Source organism: Neofelis nebulosa, chromosome X (assembly GCF_028018385.1).
Source record: "Neofelis nebulosa isolate mNeoNeb1 chromosome X, mNeoNeb1.pri, whole genome shotgun sequence".
Lineage (NCBI taxonomy): Eukaryota > Metazoa > Chordata > Mammalia > Carnivora > Felidae > Neofelis > Neofelis nebulosa.
Window position 1 is genome coordinate 99802745 of NC_080800.1, and position 24595 is coordinate 99827339.

The 24595-nt window shown below is 35.1% G+C and overlaps 1 long non-coding RNA gene and 1 pseudogene across 1 annotated transcript in view; one reads left to right on the forward strand and one right to left on the reverse strand.

The window, feature by feature from the left end:
• Nucleotides 1–24595, forward strand: part of LOC131501849 (uncharacterized) — a 134757-nt gene that overhangs the window by 31434 nt on the left and 78728 nt on the right. The gene's annotated exons all lie outside the window — the stretch shown is intronic.
• Nucleotides 3680–4155, reverse strand: LOC131501848 (large ribosomal subunit protein eL21-like; annotated as a pseudogene).

Consider the following 24595-nt stretch of genomic DNA (forward strand, 5'->3'; position numbering starts at 1 on the left):
TTTTTCCTGTTTCATTTTTGGTACTTTCCATGTTTCTAGGAATTCATCCATGTCTTCCACGTTGTACAACTTGTTGACATATAGTGGTTCTTTTCATTGTTATTCCTATAATATTCTCTTAATTGTATTTCTGTGGTGTTGATTGTTATCTCTCCTCTCTCATTTGTGATTTTATTTATTTGGTTCCTTTCTCTTTTCTTTTTGATAAGACTGGTTGGGGTTTAACAATTTTATTAATTTTTTCAAAGAAGCAACACCTGGCTTCATTGATCTTTTCTGTTTTATAGTTTCTGTATCATTTATTTCTGCTCTTTTTTTAACATTTATTTATTGTTGAGAGACAGAGAGACAGAGCAAGAGCAGGGGAGGGGCAGAGAGAGAGGGAGACACAGAATCTGAAGCAGGCTCCATGCTCTGAGCTGTCAGCCCAGAGCCCAATGAGGGGCTCGAACTCACGAACCGTGAGATCACGATCTGAGCTGAAGTTGGCCGCTTAACCAACTGAGCCACCCAGGTGCCCCACATTTATTTCTGCTCTAATCTTTATTATTTCCTTCCTTCTGCTGGATTTAGGCTTCATTTGTTGTTCTGTTTCTAGCTCCTTTAGGTTTAAGGTTAGGTTGTTTATATGAGATTTTTCTTCTTAATGTAAGCCTGTATTGCTATATACTTCCCTTGTAGGGCCGCTTCTGCTGCATCCCAAAGGTTTTGGACTGATGTGTTTTCATTTTCATTTGTTTCCTGTGTATTTTTATTTCTTCTTTGATTTCCTGGTTGACCCATTCATTGTTTAGTAGCATGTTGTTTATCTTGCATGTATTTGTGGTCTTTCTAGATTTTTTCTTGTGGCTGACTTCTAGTTTTATAGAGTTGTGATCAGAAAAGTTGCATGATATGATTTCAGTCTTTTTGTATTTGTTGAGACCTGTTTTGTTATCTTAAATGTGATCTGTTTTGTTGAATGTCACATGTGCACTTGAAAGGAATGTGTATCCCACTGTTTTAGGATGGAATGTTCTGAATATATCTGTTACATCCATTTTTGTCCAGTGTGTCATTCAAAGCCCTTGTTTCCTTGTTGATTTTCTTTTTAGATGATCTATCTATTGATGTAAGGGAATGTTAAAGTCCCTTAGTATTACTGTATTATTATCAATGAGTTCCTTTATGTTTTTATTAATTGTTTTATATATTTGGGTTCTTCCATGTTGGGTGCATAAATATTTACCATTGTTATATCTTCTTGTTGGATTCTCTCCTTTATGTTTATATAATGTCTTCTTTGTCTGTTTTTACAGGCTTTTTAAAAAATTCCAATTAGTGTGATATAAATATTGTTATCAGGTGTTATACCTTCCCCATTTTGTTATTTTTTAATAGTTTTGATTATTCCAAATAGCTCTTTCATATAATTTTTAGTATTCATTTCCCAATAGCTATAAACCAACCTCTGGGACTTTTATGGGAATTGCATTGAATATATTAGACACATTTGAGGAGAACTATCTAATATTAATTCCTGTAATCCATGAAGTTGGACTATTTCTCTCATACTTGCTCTTAAAAATATTTTTAGTTGGCTTTGTACAGGGCTTGTGTTTTTGTTTAATTTAATGTTTTGCTTTCTTTTATGATATCATTTATCAAGAATGGGCTTTGAATTTTGTCAAACGATTTTTCTTGTGTCTGATGGGATGGTCTTACTAGTAATGTTTTGTAATTTTTTTGTGTTAAGTTCTTGCATATCTTTCCTTACTAGTATTTTGAGTTTCTAAACAGCCTTTTGATTTTATAATATCTATGATGTTATTATAAATGGCATCACTTCTAAGTTTTACATTCTTTTTTTTTAGTTTTTGATATATAAAGTATATACATATATAGTCTCTATATATTGACATTTCTTCATCATTTTATCAGTGCTTTAATATTATTAATCTTTGCAATAAACAAGTTTTTCATTATTTGCCATAGAATGTTTTTATTTTCTATTTTATTGACTTCAACTCTACTCTTTATTATTTTCTTCTTTTGTATTACTTAGGATCAACCTGCTGGTGTTCTCGGATGCAAACTTCTATACTCGTTTTTCAGCCTTACCTTTTTCCCTAAATATGCATTCAAGGTTATGGGTTTTCCTATGTACAACTTTATCCACATCTTGAAAGATCTATGTGATATATTCATTATTGTCTAGGTAAAATTATTATGTTTTTACATTTTATTAATTTTGAGAGCGAGAGAGAGTCACAAGCAAGGTAGGGGCAGAGAGAGAGGGAGAAAGAGAAATCACAAGCAGGCTCCGTGCTCAGCAAAGAGCCTGACGCAGGGTTCACACCCACCTACCATGAGATCATGACTTGAGCTAAAATCAAGAGTTGGACACTCAGCTAACTGAGACACCCAGGCACCCTGCTTAAAATTATTAAAATTTTTTTTCATTGAACACATGGCTTATTTGCAGCATGTTTCTTAATTTCCAACCCCTCAGGTATGTTCTACTTAACATTTTTAAATTAATTTAAAGATTAATTCTATTGGTGTCAGAGGATATAGTCTTTTTTTTATTGAAGTCCACTTCACATATATGAAATTAGTTTCTGATGTATGACATTGTGATTGGACAGTTATATATATTATGACATAATCCCTATGATTAAATGTAGTTACCATCTGTCACCAAAGTTATTATAATATTGACTATATTCCCCATGATGTACTTTTCATTGCCTTTCTAGTGTGTTTTGCATATCTAAAGTTTTTAAATTTTTTATTTTATTTTATTCTTTTATTTAGAGAGAGAAGGCAAAGAGAGAGAATCCCAAGCAGACTCTGTGCTGACGGTTCCGCACTGTCAGCGCTCGACCCTACAAACTGAGAGCTTGTTATCTGAGCTGAGATCAAGAGTCTGATGCTTAATGGACTGAGCCACCCAGGCGCCCCTACATGTCTAAAGTTTTTTAATTTGATGAATTCCTATTTATCAATTCTTTTCTTTTATTGGTCATGCTTTTTTTTATATGGTCAATAGTTACACTGAACAGTTTAGCGGGTTACTTTAGTGGTATTACAGCATCATTTATTGTAAATAACAAGTTTTCTTCATTTTATTATGTTTACACATTTAAAAAAATCATTCAACATGTGTCTTTTTTCAAATTTTGGACTGTGTCTTCACTTTTATTTATCTGTTTTTATTTATTTATTTTTTTAACGTTTTATTTATTTTTGAGACAGAGAGAGACAGAGCATGAACGGGGGAGGGGCAGAGAGAGAGGGAGACACAGAATTGGAAGCAGGCTCCAGGCTCTGAGCCATCAGCCCAGAGCCCGATGCGGGGCTCGAACTCACGGACCGCGAGATCGTGACCTGAGCTGAAGTCGGCCGCTTAACCGACTGAGCCACCCAGGCGCCCCTATTTATCTGTTTTTAAACCCTTTTCTAATATTAAACTTTCTTGAATTCTCCAGCTTTATGTTAATAATTCAAATTATGTATGTACTTTAGCTTTGTAGTCTTTTAAATAATTCTTTTGGCTAATCTACCTCCTTTTCTATTTCATGTTCATTTTTTAATTTTTTTGCTTTAAATATTTCTTTGTGGGAGAGAACAGCACAGTTCTACTCAAGAGTATAATTTTTACAGTTTTGAAGACTTTCTTTCTTTTTTTTTACACCTATTATGCCATGAATTCATAGTGAATGGGTTCCAGTAGCTCAGGCTCCTTCCCACTGATTCTTATAATGTGTGCTTCTCTGGGTGGGGCAGGCTGATGCTTTAGTTGAACCCAAGTAACTTTCTCTTTGGTTTCCGTGTTCTTCTGATCATTTTCCTTCACAAGCTTCAGGAAGCTCTCTTGGCTCTTTGAGTGTTTAATATGCTCAATGTGTATATTAATTTTCTTGGCAAGAATCTTGCCCTTCACAAGTTCGTTCACAACAATGCCAAGAGCATGCTGCATAGCTTTGTAGTTTTGCCATGGTAACTTTTGTGGGGCATTCCTTTTGGAACATTGTCCATTACCTTGATGTATACAATATCACCTTCTTTGTAGATTTGCATGTAATTAGCCAAAGGAACAACTCCACCATTTCTAAAAGGCCTGGAGAACATACAGTGGGTACCTCTCCTTTTTCCTTTTATGTTGCTCATTTTGGCGAATTACTGGAAGATGGAAGTTCCAAATGAAAGGAAGCTCTTGTAAATTTTCATTCAAGCGTCTTTACAGATACAAATTAACCTTGCTAGGATTGCATTAGATATATCAATTTATAGAGAATGTTTATGTCAAGAAAATTGAGTTCTTATATGAATTTTCATATTATAGAAACATAAAAATGTCTGTATTTACATTTATTTAGGGTTTTAAAATTTTCTTTCTGTTTGTTTTGTAGGTTTCTGCATACTTTTCTTACATCTATTTACTTAGATTTATTCCTAATAATTCATTTTTTTAATCTATTTCAAGTGGTACTTAATAATATTTTCTCATTCTTCATTGCTATTATAGAGAAGTAAAATTGATTTTTGCATGTTGATTTTGTTTCTTTTGAACTAGCTATATTTGATACTTCTCAGAACATTTTTAGATATTTTGTGATTTTCTATATATATAGTCATATCATCTAAATAGGGGAGGTTCAATACTTTGAACTTAATGGACAAGATAAATGATAAATGAACATCTCTTGGTCATTGATATCTAATTTAATACCATTCTGGATATTAATGATTATATGATGAATCTTTTAGAATTTATTGCGGGGTGCCTGGGTGGCTCAGCTGGTTAAGCATCCAACTTCAGCTCAGGTCATGATCTCACAGTTCATTGGTTTCAGCCCCGTGTCAGGCTCTGTGCTGACAGCTCAGACCCTGGAACCTGCTTCAGACTCTGTGTCTCCTACTCGCTCTGCCCCTCCCCTGCTCACCCTCAGTCTCTTTCTCCTTCAAAAATAAATAAACCTTAAAAATTTTTTTTAGAATTTATTGAGAATTGTTTCCTTGGCACAGAATATGATCTATTTTGGTAAATATTCTGAGTTTACTTGGAAAGATTATTCTGCTCTTGCTGGGAAGAGTGTTCTATAAATGTTAGTTATGTCCATTTGATTCATATGGTGTTTTATGTTGTCTATATTTTTACTGATTTTCTGTCTGTTCAATAATTCAGTGAAAGAATGGCATTTCAATCTTTGATTATAATTGTGTGTTTATTTCTCATTATATTTCTATCAATTTTTGTTTCATGTATTTTGAAGTTCTGTTGGTTGATTAAGATATTATGATTATGTCCTCTTGATGAACTGGTTTAATTAGTAATATAAAATGACCTTTTTAATCTCTAGTAATATTACATAATATTACTAATATATAGCAATCTTTTTACCAAAATATAATTTGTATTATACTAATACACTTATTCCAGATTCTTCTTGATGTTGTCACATTATTTTTCCATGCTTTAATTTAAAACTATCTTTGTGTTTATATTTGAAGTGTTTTTTTTCTATTTCTTCATATATTTGCATCCTGTCTTTACTAATTTATTATTATAATCTCTGCCTTTAATTGGGATATTTATGCTATTAACATTTAATGTGATAAGATTAGTTGTAAATCTATCATTTTATATTCATTTTCAATTTGTTACATTGTACTTTGTTTCCTTTTTTCTCTTTTTCTAAATTCTTAAGTTAGTTCTATTCATTAATTTGCTTTATGTCTTTTTTCTTTTGTTATGTATTTATTTGTTTTTAATGTTTGTTTATTTTTGAGAGGGAGAGAGAAAGACAAAGCGCGAGCTGGGGAGGGGCAGAGAGAGAGGGAGACACAGAATCTGAAGCCAGCTTCAGGCTCAGAGCTGTCAGCACAGATTCCGATTCGGGACTCGAACTCACGAACAGTGAGATCATGACCTGAGCCGAAGTCAGATGCTCAACTCACCCACCAAGCCACCCAGGTGCCACTTTTCTTTCTTTCTTTCTTTCTTTCTTTCTTTCTTTCTTTCTTTCTTTCTTTCTTTCTTTCTTTCTTATGTTTATTTGAAGGAGAGACAGAGTGTGAGCAGGGGAGGGGCAGAGAGAGAGGGAGACATAGAATCCAAAGCAGGCTCTAGGCTCTGAGCTGTCAGCTAGGCTCGAACCCACAAGCCGTGAGATCATGACCTGAGCTGAGGTCAGACACCTAACTGACTTAGCCATCCAGGCACCCCTTTCCTTTTGTTTTTTGAAGTTTATTTATTTATTTATTTATTTATTTATTTATTATTTTTTTATTTAAAAAAAAATTTTTTTTTCAACGTTTTTTATTTATTTTTGGGACGAGAGAGACAGAGCATGAACGGGGGAGGGGCAGAGAGAGAGGGAGACACAGAATTGGAAGCAGGCTCCAGGCTCGGAGCCATCAGCCCAGAGCCTGACGCGGGGCTCGAACTCACAGACCGTGAGATCGTGACCTGGCTGAAGTCGGACGCTTAACTGACTGCGCCACCCAGGCGTCCCTATTTATTTATTTTGAAAGAGAGTGAGAGAGCACATGAGCAGGGGAGGAGCAGAGAGAGAGGGAGAGAGAGAATCCCAAGCAGGTTCTTCTCTGCCAGTGCAGAGCCCAATGTGTGGCTTGAGCCCACTGAGATCGTGACCTGAGCCAAAATCAAGTTAGATGCTTAACCAACTGAACCACCCAGGCACCCCTATATCTTTTGTTCTGATTAGCTATAGTTGTTTATGTTGATATTGTAGTGGTTGTCCAACTATAGCTTCGGAAAGTCCACATTTATGTGATAACACTTCATCAATAATATTTTTATAACAATATACTACTGTTTATCTCCCCTTATGACTTTTGTACTACTGTTATTTATTTGACTTTTACATATGCATTAAATTCTAAAGTAAGTTGTTACGATTGTTTCATTTAAAATACTATTTTTCAAAGGGATTTTTAAAATTATGGAAAACCTTTTATATGTTTCCAAATATTTCTATTTTCCAGTGTTTTCACTGTATTGTGTAGATACATATTCCCATGGGAAATCTCTTTCTTGCTGAAGGAATTCCTTTTACATGGCCTGTATTGGAGGTCTGTTTGTGATGACTTGTTTTTAATTTTTTAATTTCTTTATTTTTTAATTTTTATTTTTTCTTCCTTTTGGAAGTATTGTCAATGGTGTAGAATTCCTGGTTGACATTTTTCTTTTCCCTTTATGCACTTTAAAGATATTTTCTTGGCTTGCATTCACACTACTTAATCATTATGGTTTTCTTGCTTGAGCAATGAATATATTCTAGAAATAGTGATTATGAATGCATGTCTTTGTGAATATATTTGATGGCACTGAATACTTAAATTTAAAAATGGTTCAAATGATGAATTCAATCTTACAGGTATTTTAGTACAATAAAAAATTGGCAAATGACTTGAAAAGATTTTGTATGCTAATAATGTGTGCATTATCTAACTTCAACAGTTGTAAATACTTTATTATTTATATTTTATCCAGCTCCCACCTATTTCTATATTTTTGTTAGAGTATTTGTAAAGCAAAGTCAGCCACCATATCATTTTCACTATTAATTTCATTCAGGGTCTATGTTAATGTGATATCCATGGTGCTCTGTATGTGGCCTGTTGTTTAGTCCATTACTTTGAATTACTGGCTAGTATTTCAGAGTGAGTCATTTAGTTAATTCTACCTCCATAGATGAACACCAAGTCTCTAAATATTCACTTTTTCAGAATTGCTGTGAATACTAGCCTTTTACGTTTGCTCGGATATTATATGAGTGTTTCTCTTGGATGCATACTCAGAAGTAAGTATATAAACTTACCTAGAAGTGACAATAAAATTTATGTTTTTATAAACCTGATGCTCAGAAGTAAGTATATAAGCTTACCTAGAAGTGACAATAAAGTTTATGTGTTTATAAACCTGCTCTCTGCACACTGGATGGCATTCACTTCTTGAGGCTTCATTTCAGAAAACCCCTTACCTCTTGACCAGAGTCTCCTGTTTTATTACACATTATTTGTCACACTTATTTGGACATATGTGTTAACCCCTGAATTTTTTCTGAGGGAAGGAGTTGGATATGATTCACCAGATTTCAGAGAAGTTACTAGAATGGTTGTTTAATAAATTTGAACATTCTTCTTTTTTTTTTTTTAAGTGCGAAAGATAGAGAATGCATGTGCGCTAGCTGGGGAGGGGCTGAGGGAGAGAGAGAGAATCTTAAGCAGGCTCCATGCTCAGTGTAGAGCTCAATACGGGGCTTGATCCATGACTCTAGGATTATGACCTGAGCCAAAATGAAGAGTTGGACACTCAACCAACTGAGCCACACAGGTGCCCTATACATTTGAACATTCTATGTTCACTAATCTGTGACCTAGCTCTACAAAATTCGCTGATGATCCACAACTCAAGTTAAATTCGTTTGCTTCTGAATCATACCAGTGTCCTTTCATAACCTATGAAACCTGTTGTTCCTTCCTGTATCCATCAAGAAGTGTACCGAGCCTCAAGCTTTGTAGATTTTAAGTCATCATAAGGCTTTGGCTTAAGTTTCTCCTCTTATGCCCGGGTTTCTCTGACCTCAAAACCAATGTGACCATTGTGTCCTTGGAACCTACCTACTGACTCTGTAGTAATAATAATGGTGGCATTTGCTAACTGAATTAAGATGTATTGAGCATTTATAGTGATGAAGTATTATCCTTGGCAGATAATAGAGACACACAGAGAAAAGACAAGATCCTATCAACAAATAGGTTGTTTTCTGGTTTGAGACAGTCTTAGAATCCAAGATTTTGCTATGAGGGGATTGTCTCAATGAAGATCTATACCAACTTTGGGGAGAACCTCACAGGAAATACTAGAATAAGCAGATATATAGCTCTCAATAGAAGTGATGATGTCCCAGGATGGTTATGAGAGTAATGAAGGAAGAGGGCCTGAGAACAGAGACCAGGGAACAATAACAGGAATAGAAGTTTGGAGAATGGGGTCATCAGAAACTGACTTATGATCCTGAGATGTTCCTTCAAGACTTTTTTGTTCTATTGAGCTAGAACCTGTTTGGGTTTAGGGATCATGTGTTTTCAGTAGTGTGTCATCCTATGCCCCTATCAGTATTTATGCAAAGCAGGTTATCAATAAATTGTTAATGAGTTAATATACTTTGTGACCTGTACTATGTTTGTATTATGGCTTTAACAAGGTCCTACAAACTTACCAATAAAAAATGCACAATTTTATTATAACAGGATTTTTGGGAGAATAAGTCCAATGTGTGCCTCTCTGGGATGAATTCAAGGTATCCTTAGGGCTGCATTCCTTTCTGGAGGTTCTGGGGTATAATCCGTTTTCTTGCTTTGTGTTTCCTTCTTGAGAATATATTCATTTCTTTTATAGGCTCCTGTTTTCATATTCAAAGCTAGCAAATTTTAGTATCACATTGCATTAATTTCATTGTTCCTTTTACTTTTTACTTTGACTTCTTTTCCCCTCTTGCACTTTTATGAACACATAGAGATAATTCAGAACAATCACCCTTTTTTAAGGCCCACTCATTAACAGCCCTAATTTCTTTTGTAGCCTTAAATCTCAGTCACCATGTAACTTAACAGTACATGGGCATTAAGTCATGAACGTTTTTGGGTTCCACCAGGAATTGAGTGCCCCATGGGAAACTCAGGAAAACCCTGCTTGGTCTAGAGGTTGTAATGGCCACAAGCTATATGAATATAGTTGGTAATTTAGAATCATAGACCTGTAGCTAACCTTATCATATGTTTTCCTTCAGAGCCAAAAATCTGAATTAAAGCTCCTCTATCTAGGGAGTTAATTGGAGAGAACTTCATCTTGGAGGACTTGTCTCCTCTAGGAAGCTGGATGCTTGCTATCACTATTCATAAAATTGAATGCCACCAGTCATAAGATAAGCTCCATTTCTCCAGAAGAGTGAAGGTAAATAGGATGGAAATAGTACCAGCAGTAAAATAGGTTTATAAAAGTTACTGTTAAGTGCTGACATATATTTACAAAGTTTTCATGTATGTCATGCCTGATTAGCCCTAACTCTTCACTGAGAGTATTTGTCATCCATATGTTGTTGTTATCTGCATACAAATACCTAGAACACCTTCCACCAGATAAATATTTGTATGTACTCCCACAGTGGTACAAAGCACATCTGGCTACTATAGCTATTGAAGTGAACATGAACCCCTATATTTGGAGTGACACCACAATACCTATATAGCAAGATTTGCCATCAGATTCTTGATCGTCTGGGGAAGTGAGTTCACACTGGAAAACAGAAAACGGATATGATCTACGTGGACACTGTGGAAAGAAAGGATGAGAAAATTATCTGGTAGTAGGAAATGACAGTCTTTAAATTTAAAAAAAAAATTATTTATTTTTGAGAGAGACAGAGTGCAAGTGGGGGAGGGGCAGAGAGAGAGGGAGACACAGAATCCTAAGCAGGTTCCAGGCTCTGAGCTGTCAGCACAGAGCCCAACATAGGGCTTGAACCCACAGACTGTGAGATCATGAACTGAGCCAAAGTCGGACGCTCAACTGATTGAGCCACCCAGGTGCCCCACAAAATGAGCAATGTTTAAAACATATAAAAGGAATTAGTTGGAGAGAAATGGGATGACTCCTATATCCAATGAGTTTGTATTCCAAACTAGTACTTGATAGTGAAGGATGGGAGAGAAAATTAACTAGGGATATGGATGGTGGCCATGATTAATGCTTTAGAGGAAACATCCTTGACTTGTGTACCATAAGAAGTGGACATTTCAAGATGAGAAAGAGTGGGAGGTCAACTGGGAAGGCTTTTTAGGGGTGCTAAGGAAACATCCCCTATTTCAAACTACACTTCATTTTCCCCTCCGAATCCGTGCCTTCCAGGGTGGTGTCAGAATGGTGACTTGTGAGCTGTTCATCTCTAATAGCTGCCATTGGCTAAGGAAAGTACTGTGATGACCCCACAATGTTGAAAGGCTGTGGTCTTTAGCGTGCTATGGAATGGTATCTAAGGGCAAGGCAATATTCTTTGGTAGAAATTCTGAAGTTTTAACATGGCTAAAGTGACAATGAAATAGAGGATCCTAGTGTACTTAGGAGACTAAGATCCACAAGCATCAAAAGGAATATGAAGACCTTTAAACTCAGATTCAGACATGGTAACAAGGTCAGATGATCCTATCCTATCTTCTCTTCTTCACTGCCTGTCTCCCCTCCAAGACTCCACCCTGTCCTTGCCTGGCACAAATCATCTCTTCAGCCTCAACCCATTCTCATTAAGTCCCCCTTTCTGATAAAATGAGTATTCTTTTTCCCTACCCAATGCCCTTCTGAGCTTACCCTCTTGTTCTAATTGTAGGAGATAAGCAAAAAACAAAAAGTCTGCTTCACTTGAGTTAATGTAATATATCTTGCTACCAAACTTCACATACTTAACGACAGCAGACCACAGGGGGAAGGGCAGCACATTTTGTCCATTACCACCCAGTGTGTAGGAACCCAAGCTATACCAGGTCCATGGGATGGTGCAGAACTACCCCATTCTAAGATATGACTCCAACTTAGAAAATTGATGGTGATGATTAAAGTCAATAAGGTGAGAGGAGCCCAACCTCGCAGGAGATAATGAATGTATCTCTGAGTTCTCTGTTGATGGAAAGTAAAGAAGAATGTAAGAGATCTGTCCTAAAAAAGAGAGGGGGGTGATGACTTGTAGCATTGGGGGCTAAATTGGTAGGTCCACAGGAATTAAATTTGGGATAAGGCAAGGTGAGGAATGAATATTGGTGTCAAATTTGCCTCCGTAACACATTAACCCATGTCCAAGGAGGAAAAACTCCTTGTTGTTTGTATGGAGTAGTAGGAGGTAAAGGGTAACTGCGTATCAGTGCATGGATTGCCAGAATCTAGATGGGAAGATGGTATTTTTCTTTTTTTTTAAAGTTTATTTATTTTGAGAGAGTGTGAGAGGGTTTAGGGCAGAGAGAGAGGGAAAGAGAGAATCCCAAGCAGACTCCTTGCTGTCAGCACAGAGCCCAGTGTGAGGCTCAATCCTATGAACTGCAAGATCATGACCCGAACAGAAACCAAGTGTCAGTTACTTATCAGACTGAGCCACCTAGTCACCCTGGAAAATGGTATTTTTATTGTGGAGTGGAAGTTACAACTTAAAATAAGGCAGAGAAGAGAATCACCATTAGTCCACCTCATGGTGATGTTGGCTATGCTCCATTCTATGTTGTATGCAACTATAAGTCTTATGAAGTACCAAAATATTCACCTAATAGTACCTTTAAGTTAGAAAATAATGGTATTTGGAAACCACAAACCCAACACTGATTTTGCCAATGTCTTGCTAAGATTCTTAGAACTGTAATCTACCAAAAGGGAGGTGTGAGAGTTTTTAATCTCTTGATATTCCACTTGAGGAATTAGGAATTACTTCATGCCTACTTTGATTCTTCCCGGGAATCTGCATAGTTCAATTTTTTTTTGTCTATTGCTTTATAACGAGGTGACACTGTACCTGGGTATAAAATGGTTAGGTTACTTTCTTCTGTAAACATTGCTCCCTGTATTCTATCAGTGACTGTTGCAGTGAAGATTTTTGAAGCCAGACTGATATTTTCTTTTTATGGGCCTAAGTTTCATCTTTTGCTTCACTGCACAGTGTCCTTTATCTCAAAGACTAGGAGTATTTTAAGCTATCTTTGTTTTTCTTTTGTACCAATTTTTCATCTGAGTGAAAGGAAACTTTCAATCTTACAGCTAAATCTTTTAGTCTGAATGATTTTCTGAATAAAATGTTTGCATTTCTTTCATCTTCTTCAGGAACGTTTTTTTTTTGCATATGTTAGATAGTACTTTACTTAATTTCTCCTCTCTATTTTCAGCTGACTTTTCAGAGACTTGTTTTCTGTATTTTTTATTATTTATTTATTTATTTATTTTTACGTTTATTTATTTTGAGAGAGAGAGAGAAAGCATGAGCTGGGGAGGGGCAGAGAGAGGGAGAGAGAGAGACTCTTAAGCAGGCTCTGCACTGGTAGCACAGAGCCTGACATAAGCCTTGATCCCATGAACAGTGAGATCATGACCTGAGCTGAGATCAAGAGCCAGATGCTTAACTGACCAAGCTACCCAGGTGCTCCTCATGTTTTTTTTCCTTTTTGAATATGGCATTTATTTTTATGATGGTTTCACTTTTCTCTACTATTTTTAAGCTTCTTTTCTGGAATCATTTTTCATATTTTTGAATTGCTTCATTATTTTTCTACTGTATTTCTATTTTGGGATTTTATTTAATGTCAACTTGGAATTACATTTTCAACTCCCAAAAAGTAGAGTTTAAAAACCAACATTTCCAAATTTAGTATAAGAAAATTACACTAAATTAAAATCTGTGACTTTCCTTAGACTAATTATATAACTTAGGTTATAGAGCAAACAAACATCCCCAAACCTAGACAGATGTGTGTTTCTGAAGAGCCACTGTTAAGGTTGCTTTGTCTCATAAGCCATTAAAGCCATAAATTAGAAGGACAATTTAAATGATCATTTTGATGAATTGCTAGAGGTCGATTTGTAACTATCATGACAGTAAAGAATTCCTGAGTGTTTCAGTGTTTCAGGAGTTTCCCATACTTTCATGGTTTTATGTAAAGGAAGCCCATCAGGTTTTCATAATGCATATCCAAGGAAGGTCCACTTGCGTCTCTGAAAAAATTAGGGAAGAGTGATAATTGTGAAATATATCAAGAGCCTTTTTCATAACAAAATCATACTCCAGGGTTAAAGACCTTCAGGTATTTAGTCCATTTGTGTGAAGGGTATTTTGTTGATTCCATATCCCTTTAGTGTTTTGGTTTCACCTGTGGGCAAAAGATGTAGTCAAAAGAGTTGAAGGATTCAAGGAAATTGACTGGAATCTGGAGCCAGGCATTGCAGAATAAATGAACTGAGGAAAAAAGCTACACAAATGGAGTAACAGTTTTGAATGTCAAAGCAATTCAATATAGGCCCACTAAAAGGTGGAGATTCAATCATAAGATTCTTTTTTTTAATTTTATTCATTTATTTTGAGAGAGAGGGAGAATGCACATGAGTGGGAGAGGGGCAGAGAGAGAAGTAGAGAGAGAATCCCAAGCAGGTTCAACCCTGTCAACACAGAGCCTGATGCAGGGCTCAATCTCATGAACTATGACATCGTTACCTGAGCTGAAATTAAGAGCCAGGAACTTAACCAACTCTGCTTCCCAGGTGCCCCTTAATCATAAGATTCTTCAAATCCCCCCAACTTTACACTTTTTCCCCAGCTTTACAGTTTCCAACCATAACAATAGAGCACCAGTATAATAAAAATGGATTAAACCTGAAATTGCTATAGGAACCAGATTCTTTCTGACTATAATACTTAAGGAATCCCATTGTGATGATGGGAAACAAAAGGAAGCCCATTGTGATGATAGGAAACAAAAGTGGGCATTCAAGTAATTTGAAGCATCAGTCACTTATAGAAAGGGAATATGGAAAACACAATAGAAAGAGTAAAATAAAGCCTAATTAGAAAGGAGTATATATCTCCATTCATATTTCTGATGCATTTCCAGTATTCAAGAACAATTTACAAGGGTGTTATAAACATGAGAAAACACAATATGAATTTTATGTATTGAGAAAATAGCCCATGTACCAGATCCAGACTTGATACAGATGTTGTAATTATCAGGCTGGCAGTTTGAAATCAGTACGATTATGTTATGGACTGAAATATAGAAACAGTAGATAAGATACAAGAAAAGATGAAAAAGAAAATCAGTTAAAAACTCTAAGAATCAAAAGGAAATGCTGGTAAGAAATAACCATTGTGATTCAGAATGCCATTGATGGCCTCAACATAGACTGGATATGGTAAAGGAAATAATCATTGACTTTGAAGATGGGTGTATAGAATCTTCCCAAACTGAAACACATGGGCAGAGAATCATGAATATACAGAATAGAACATCTAGGGAAAATATAACGAGTTGTAAGATGCATATAACTGGAATACCAGGAGGAGAAATAATGAGTACAATAAATATTTGGAGCAGTAATACATAAGAACTTTCCAAATTTAATGGCAGACAATGAACTACAGGTCCAGTATACTCAGAAATACCAAGTATTATCATTATCATTATCATTATCATTATCATTATCATTATTATTTTAAGTTTAGAGAGAGAGTGCATGAGAGGGGGAGGGGCACAGAGAGAAGGGAAAAGAAAATCCTAAGCGGGGCTCGATCTAATAAACTGTGAGATCATGACCTGAGCTGAAACCAAGAGTCAGATGCTTAACTGACTGAGCTGCCTAGGCACTCCAAGAAATACCAAGTGTTATTTAAAAAACATACCTACAACTAGATATATATTCCAACTGCATAAAAAAAATCACAATAGAGAAAATCTTTAAAACGTGATACACCGGACACCGTGTCTCTTCCTGCCTGGGCTCAGACCTAGTTTAGAGCATGTGACCTGGGTAAGCACACCAAGAAAGTCAGAATCCTCGGTAAAGGCAGGACCTGTTATATTGCTGCCTTAGGAAAATGTGGAAGAGGAGTAAAATAATTGAGCATGCCATGTAGACTTGCTCCTTCTATGGAAGAACAAAGATGAAAAGTCAAGCTATGGTGATCTGGTATTGTGGTTCCTGTATGAACATCATAGCTGGTGGTGTGTGAACCTATACCCCCGTTTCTGCTGTCACAATAAACCCTGCCATCAGAAGACTGAGGAGTTGAAAGACCAGTAGAAGCTCTGCCATTTGGAGCATTGCTAGCCTATAACAAAAGGGTTAATGTAAAAAACAAATAATAAAAATAAAGAAAAATGATACACCAAAAATCATACCTATAAAAAAACAAGCAGAGGGGGCACCTGGGTGGCTCAGTCGGTTAAGCATCTGACTTCAGCTTAGGTCATGATCTCATGGCTCGTGGGTTCAAGCCCTACATCAGGCTCTGTGCTGACAGCTCAGAGCCTGGAGCCTGCTTTGGATTCTGTGTCTCCCTCCCTCTCTGCTCTGCCCCTGCTTGCGCTCTGTCTCTCTCTCCCTCGAAAGTAAATAAACATTAAAAAAATTATTTAAAAAAACAAGCAGAAGAAATACAGTGGACTTATCCTCTGGAACTATTCAAGCAGCAAGTTAATCGAGTGCTGTAAAGACTTGAGAGAAATAAAACATGTAACAATATACATCCAGAGAAATTAATTCAAAGCAGAACGAGAAATTAGCAGACAAAAACTGAGAATATTCATTATCAGATCTCTCCTGATGGAAAAATGAAAAGAAGTTTCTTGTGCAGAAGGAAAATCATATTTGTTTGATGTTTAGATTTGCATTTCCTTAAATAAGGGTAGAGCATCAGAGAAAGATAAATGAAGTTAAAATATTTTTCTTAGTTGACCTAAATGATGACTGTTTACTTAATGTAGAAAATATGTATTGGGTCATTATAGCATGTACAAGTGGAATGAGTGACAGCAATGTGACAATAGAAAGGAGGAATTAGCAAAATATTATAGGGTATCTGTATTGTACATGAAGTGGGTATGATGTTATTTGAAAGTGGATTTATACTTTTAAATTTTTTTTAAGTTTATTTATTTTAAGAGAGAGAGCGAGTGAGCAGGAGAGGGGCAGAGAGGGAGGGAGAGAGAGAATCCCAAGCAGACTCCACATTGTCAGCACAGAGCCTGATGCACAGCTCTAACTCATAAACCGTGAGATCATGACCTGAGCCAAAAACAAGTGTCGGACGCTTAACTGACTGAACCACCCAGGTGCCCTGAAAGTGGATTTGTATTATTAATAAGTTGTATTGTATACTCTAGGGCAACCAAGAAAACAACTTTTAAAAAGGAGGATATAAAGTGAAAATAGAGAAATTGCTCAATGAAAATATAAAGGGCAGGAAATGAAGGAAAAAGAAACTTTTAAAAAGCACTTAGTAGAAAACTATTATAAATATAGTAAATATTAATGTAATTATAATCCACATGGCTTTAAATGTGAATGATCTGCATGCACCAGTGGAAGACAGAGATTCTCAGGGTTTGGAAGAAAACTCACAAATTTGATAGCTTACTGAAGTGGACCAATTATGTGATAGGCCAACTACCATAATTCACATGATGGGAAATTGCTAATATGAATAGTGTTAGTACATAACAGCATTTGAGTGAATAATTAATAACCTTCCAGAAGGGAAATGATATATGTTTTCTTGGTTAATCTATAAGGGATTTAAGGAAGAAATTACAGCAATTTTATACAATCTATCCAGGAAACAGAAGTAGAGAGAACACTTCTAGCACATTCTGTGTAACTAGGATTAATAAAACCCAATAAAGATATTGCAGAAAAGGAAAACTCCAGACCAGTAATTCTTATGAACTTAGGTGCACAAATTCTCAACAAATTTTTAGTAAATTGAATCTAAAAATTGTTTAAAAAAATTATAAGCAGATGTGTTCCAGATATGTAAGACTGGTCCAACATTAAAAATTCAATGAGTGTAATCTATCATGGCAAGCTAAATAAGGAAAATCATATCAATTCATATAGGAAAAGTATTTTGCTCACTCATGATAAAACTCTCAGCAAGATAGAAATAAAAGAACGTTCTCATCTTGATAAGTGACATCTAAAAATGTGCATCTAACATTACTGTAAATGTTGATATACCGGACACTTTACTTTTATGATTGGAGAAAATTCATGGATTTTCTTCTTTACCACTTTTATCTGATTCATAATGAAAAGCTCAGCTATTACAATAAGATTTCATTTTTATGTTTTACACATTATAAGGGTGGAATAAAACAGCCTATATTCCCATATATTATTGTCTATGTAGAAAACTCCACCTGAAAAACTACCCAAAATTTCCTGATTCAGTTAATAAGTAAAGCAAATTAAACCCTGCTGGAGCTAATAAGCATATATAGCAAGTTTTCAGGATATAGAATAAATATATAAAAGTGAATTGTTTATCTATATACCAGCAATTAACATTTGAAATTAGAGTTAAAAAAAAAATAGTAACATTCACAATGGCACCAGAAATAAATACTGGAATATAAATTTAGTTCAGTATACTTGATTTGTATGCAGAAAACTAAAAAACAGGGAAAAGAGAAAAAAAGGACGTTTAAATAAATCTCAATTCATGAATTGTTACACTCATTATTGTTAATGTCAATTCTTCCCAATTTTATAGATTTAATGCAGAGCCAAATGAAATTACACCAAGCTATTTTGAAGATACTGAAAGACTGATTCTCAAAGTTATATAAAAAGGAAAATGAAGATTCAGTATAATAGTAAAGAACCAAATTGGAAGAATATCACAATAAAATTTCAAGATTTCTTTAATAATAAATAACCAAAACAGTATGGATTTGGTGAAAAATAGTAAGACATTTAAATCAGCATAGTAGTGTTGAAAATCTAAAAATAGATTCAAGCAAATACAATGAAATTATATTTGACAAAGACACCATAGTTATTTAATGGAGAAAGTGTAGATTTTTCAACAAATGGTACTGGAACAATTTGATATCAATACACACAAAGAATGTAACTAAACATAGATCTTAACCTTTTGACAAACATTAACTACACATGGATCATAGACTTAACTCCAAAATCTAAAACTATAAAACTTCTAGAAGATAACATACAAGCAAATCTATGTAACCTTGAGTTTGGTGATGAGATTTCGATACTAACTGCATCATTCATGAACAAAAAGGATTATAATTTGGATCTTATTGAAATGAAAAGTTTCTTCTATGTAAAGGAAAATGTTTAAAAAATGAGAAGACAAGCCACTAAGCAGGACAAGATATTTATAAAACATATAACCCCTAAAAGACTTAACCAAACACATACCAAAGAACTATTTTTTATTTGGGTATTATTCACATATATACTAATTACATGTATACAACATAATCATTTGATATTTGCAAACATTGTCAATTGATCAACTCAACAGTAAAAAAACCAACCAGGTTTTACAGACTGATGAAAGACCTTACCAGACTACTCCCCAAATAACTTCTAGAGACAAGTAACCATATAAAATGATGTTCTGCATTCTATGTGATTAGGGGAATGAAAATTGAATCAGCCACGTATTTCAGCTACACACGCGTTAGATTGGCTAAAATACAATATAACTGATGATGCCAATGCATGGCGAGGATGTGGAGTATCATTCGTTGCTGGTGGGAATGGAAAAGGGTAAAGCAACTGGAAAACAATTTGTTAGTTTCTTACATAACTAAGCATATTCTTACCTTTTTATATAGCAGTCGTGCTTCTAGGTATTTTCTTAACTGATTTTAAAACTTCAGGCCAAAATTGTGGAAAGAGCCTAAATGTCCATCAACTGATGAATGGATAAAGAAATTGTGGTTTATATACACAATGGAGTACTACGTGGCAATGAGAAAGAATGAAATATGGCCTTTTGTAGCAACGTGGATGGAACTGGAGAGTGTGATGCTAAGTGAAATAAGCCATACTGAGAAAGACAGATACCATATGGTTTCACTCTTATGTGGATCCTGAGAAACGTAACAGAAACCCATGGGGGAGGGGAAGGAAAAAAAAAAGAAGTTAGAGTGGGAGAGAGCCAAAGCATAAGAGACTGTTAAAAACTGAGAACAAACTGAGGGTTGATGGGGGGTGGGAGGGAGGGGAGGGTGGGTGATGGGTATTGAGGAGGGCACCTTTTGGGATGAGCACTGGGTGTTGTATGGAAACCAATTTGACAATAAATTTCATATATTAAAAAAAAACTTCGGGTCATACAAAACCTGCACAGGAATATTTGTAGTATATATATTCACAAAAATAAAACAATGGAAGCAACCAAGATATTAAAAAATAGATGAATGTATAATTCAACTGTGGTGTATCCATACAATGGAATGCTATTCAGTGGTAGAAAGAAGTGAGCTATAATGCCATGTAAAGACCTAGATAAATTATAAATGAATATTGTTAACGGCAAGAAAACCATCTGAAAAGGCTACGTACTATGCCATTCCATTTATGTAACATCTTCTACAAGTAAAATTTTAAGAGATTACAGAGTAGGAGCTGCTATGTGTGCAAGGTGGGGAGAATTTTAAGTAAATGTAGCGCAGCGTAGCTTTTAGAGCAGATCAACTTTTCTGTATGCTACTTTATTGGTAGCAACAACACAATATTTGTTAAAATGAATAGAACTTTACCACACAAGAATTGATCTTTAAGCAACTTTAAAAATCATTTGGGAAGCAAGTTGATCCCACGTTGGAATGGACACTATCCTAAAATACTCTAAATGAATTACATATATATTGCATAAATTTACTATATGGGGCTGGACAAAACTGTGCCAATCTTACTTTTGAATCGAATGGAAATTCTAGGACTAAAGGTAAAAGGAACTATATGTAAGCACTGTATTCTAGTTGGTGATTTTTCCCGTGGGGTTGTGGGTCAACAATTCAGGGACCATTATACTTGTAAATGAGAATTGAAGAATTGTGTAAGGGGATTCCACACAGTAAGACCCAGGTTTTCCAGTGGCTACAGGTAAGGAAGGAACATGCCTCATTGCATTTAAGTTGGTGATATCATTATGAATTTGTTTAGCCTAATATGGATATAAATGGATACATATCATAATAATTATAGTGTACTTGAGTTAGTATACACACACCTATTTCCTAGCCCTGCCCACTGATAGGGCTTAGAAGCAAACATAACTCGGTATGGATAAACCCATCTCATTCCCAGCTTTTGTTTTCTAATACTGTCCAATAAAGAAAAATAAATCTTGGGTTTTTTTAAGTATTATATATATCTCTCTCTCTACACAGACCTATATATATTTATTTTTTAAAAAATTGTTGATGTTTATATTTGAGAGAGAGAGAGAGAGAGAGAGAGAGAGAGAGAGAGAGATATCACAAGTTGGGGGGGGGGGACAGAGAAAGAGAGGGAGACACAGAATCCCAAGCAGGCTCCAGGCTCCGAGCTGTCAGCACAGAGCCTGATGCAGGGCTTGAACCCACCTGAGTGGAAGTCGGATGCTTAACCAACTGAGCCACCCAGGCGCCCCAGAAACAGAAATCTTTGAATAAGTAGTTTATTGTAGTGCTTTGCAATATATATATATATATATATATATATATATATATATATATATACATACATGTATATAGTGTATATATGTATATATATATTATATATGTATATGTGTGCATGTATATATATTCTATATATATGTATATATATACATATATATGTACATACATATATATGCATGTATATACTGAAGCATCTTACACTGATAAAGAATAAGGAAGTTCTCCACATAAATAAACAACCCACACTAGTCAATGTATGTTAATGGGATACAAGATCCTATTGAAAGATATCCCAATGTTGAAATCTAGAACAATTTAAGTATCAAAATAAATATTAGATAAAAATTTTAAATAAGTATTGGATTTTGACATCAAATCTAAATGTCTAAGAGCACATACTGCTATAAATGATTTAATCAGAAAATATTTGGGGGAGAATTATCGAATCTGCCATGCATATAATTTATATAGATTTTCCCTAGTCAAGGAGATAGAACATAAATTAAACATTTTTTTATATTGTTTATTTGAGAGAGAGTACAAACAGTGGAAGGGCAGGGAGAGAGGGAGACAGATGATCCAAAGCCGACTTTGTGCTAACAGCAGAGAGCCTGAATGTGGGGCTCAAACTCATGAACTGTGAGATCATGACCTGAGCGGAAGTTGGAAGCTACCTGAGCCACCCAGGCACTCCTGTGACATAAATTCTTATTGCTTAAATGAGATGTACATAGTGACTTTCTGCTAAAATATACTGTAGATAGTGGAGTTAAACATTAACCATTACTGGATAAATCTGACAAACACTGCTTCAACCATGTGATCATGGTTTACATCAATGGTGATAAGTCATATTTTTTAATACTTTTTTTAAAAAAGCTTATATATTTTGAGAGAGAGAGAGAGAGAGAGGGAGAGCGAGCAAGGGAGGGGCCGAGAGAGGGAGATATAGAATACTAAGTAGGCTCCGCACTATCAGTGAGGAGCCCGCCACAGGGCTCGATCTCAGGAACAATGAGATCATTACCTGAGCCGAAATCAAGTCACATGCTTAACCGACTGAGCGACCCAGGCTCCCCAAGTGGTAAGTCATATTGATAATATGTTCCCATCATATGCCAAGATGAGGGTGACACTTTAACTCTTTGATCTTCCACTTAAAAACCCATAACCCAAGTCTAACCATGAGAACATCATAAGCCAAACAACAATTGAAGGACATTAGAAAAAATACCTGAGCAGTGTTATTCCTTAAAAAGATGAGAAGCCTGAATAACTAACGGCCACAAGAAAGTTATAGACCCACGAATACAAAATATAATGTGGTTTACTGGATGGAATATTATAAAAGGGAATGATAGTAGGTAAAAACTAATGATATTTGAACATAATATGGACATTAGATATAATGTATTAATATTTGTTCGTTAATATAATAAATACACCTTACCCCTGTAAAATGTTAAAATTAAGGGAAGTTGGGTATCAGGTATATGGGAAATCTGTAATATCCTTGCAAATTTTCTGGAAATCAAATTCTAAAGTAAAGATTTACTTAATAAATGAATAAATAAATGCCTGGAAAAAATACCACCATTTTTCATTAAGTTCTTTGAGTTAATTATTTAATTATAGAAGTTCTATAGAAACATTTTTCTTGTGTATGTTTGTTATCTGACATTTGCCTTTCCTGCTACTTGCTTTCCTTCTTTTAATGTTAAATACAGGATCTTGTTCTGGTTCCTGTTTTTATTACTCAACTTTAAATTAACTCATTTTTTATAGTTATTCAAAAGTAATTTTTGTGGACCATGGTTAAGGTTGAATTTCTAGGTAAGCAGGAATTTCTATTTCATACTGAAGTTCCTCATGACAAGTTTGAGAGATAATTTTTTTAGCTTTTCTATCTCCACAGGGATTAGGAGATTCTGTGGCTGTTCATAATTCCAAGAATGTCCTCAACTCAATGTAATGGGGAAATGCATCCTGCCTGATGGCTTGCCTGTATGTTTCCTTCCCAACCTCACCTCTCATATTATTACTTGGAGTTACACTTTCTGTCAGAATAAATCTATGTCCCCAGACTAAATTGTGCCAACTTACTCATTTTCTCTCAAATTAACACAATTTCAATAACTATCCCTCTTGGAATTTAGGGGGTGTAAAATGCATTGTGAAGTTCAAGCGTAAGAAAACATATGCAGGAATGCCCATGAAAATTTTGGAAAGAGAATAGTTAGCGGAAATGTGTCATATCAGACACTATAATATTGTAGTAAAGATTCATTAACTAAAATATTGTGACACTGGCTTAGGAATGGACAGGGAGATCAGTGAAATAGAACACAAACTCATGAAGTATAATTTTTCTATGAATCTAATTTAGGCTTGACATCTCACCTTGAATACTTCATTTTTTTCCCATTGCGTCATCCCATGTCCACTTTTATCCCCCTTAAATATTTTCTCCACAATGTAATATTAGAATGATCTAAAAATCACAGATACGATCTTATCATTTACCTGGTTAAAACTTACGGCAAGAAGTGCCCATATCTTGGTTTCTAAATATCAACGTTCATTTAAAGTATTAAGGCTCCTTGGAGAAATGAGTAATTCTAGGGTTGAAGCAGAGAGCCTCACAAACAAAAAGTGTGTGTGTGTCAGAAGTGTATATGAGCTAACCTGAAAAAGTTACTTATGGTCAAAACTGGAATGTTTTGAGCAACAAAACAAACAGTATTAGATTATAATTTAAAGTGTAATATAACAATTACATGAGTCTATACTGACATCAGTAAAATATTCAGTAAATGAGGAAGAAGAGACAACTCTTCCTTACAGAAGATGTATACTCAGAGACTTTCCATTCCAGGAAGAGGAACTAAAACTTCCTTGAATGTGGACTGGATTTAGTGACTCTTTCCCAAAGAATATATTCCCCAAAGGGAAAAACGGTTAAGTTTTAATGGAGAAACTTGACAACTATTACTTTATTTATCAGTGAAGATTATCATCATCAGGATAAGTCATATGAATATTATGTACCTCTTAATAGGATCGGATATGGTACTTTCCAAATACTCAATACACATTCTAATCATGAGATGAACATTTCATAACACATATGAACTGTACTCCTCAAAACTGTAAAGTTCATGAAAAACGAGGAAAGAGACAACTAGAGGACACTAAGAGGAGTTAAGGCAACTAAGTGCAATGTGTTATCTTAGATGGGATACTGAGACAGAAAAGGATATGAATAGAATAACTCATGAAATTTAAATAAAGCCTGGAGTTTGTCTAATAATAATATACCAACATTGCCTTCTTAATTTTGAGAAATGTACCACAGCAATGT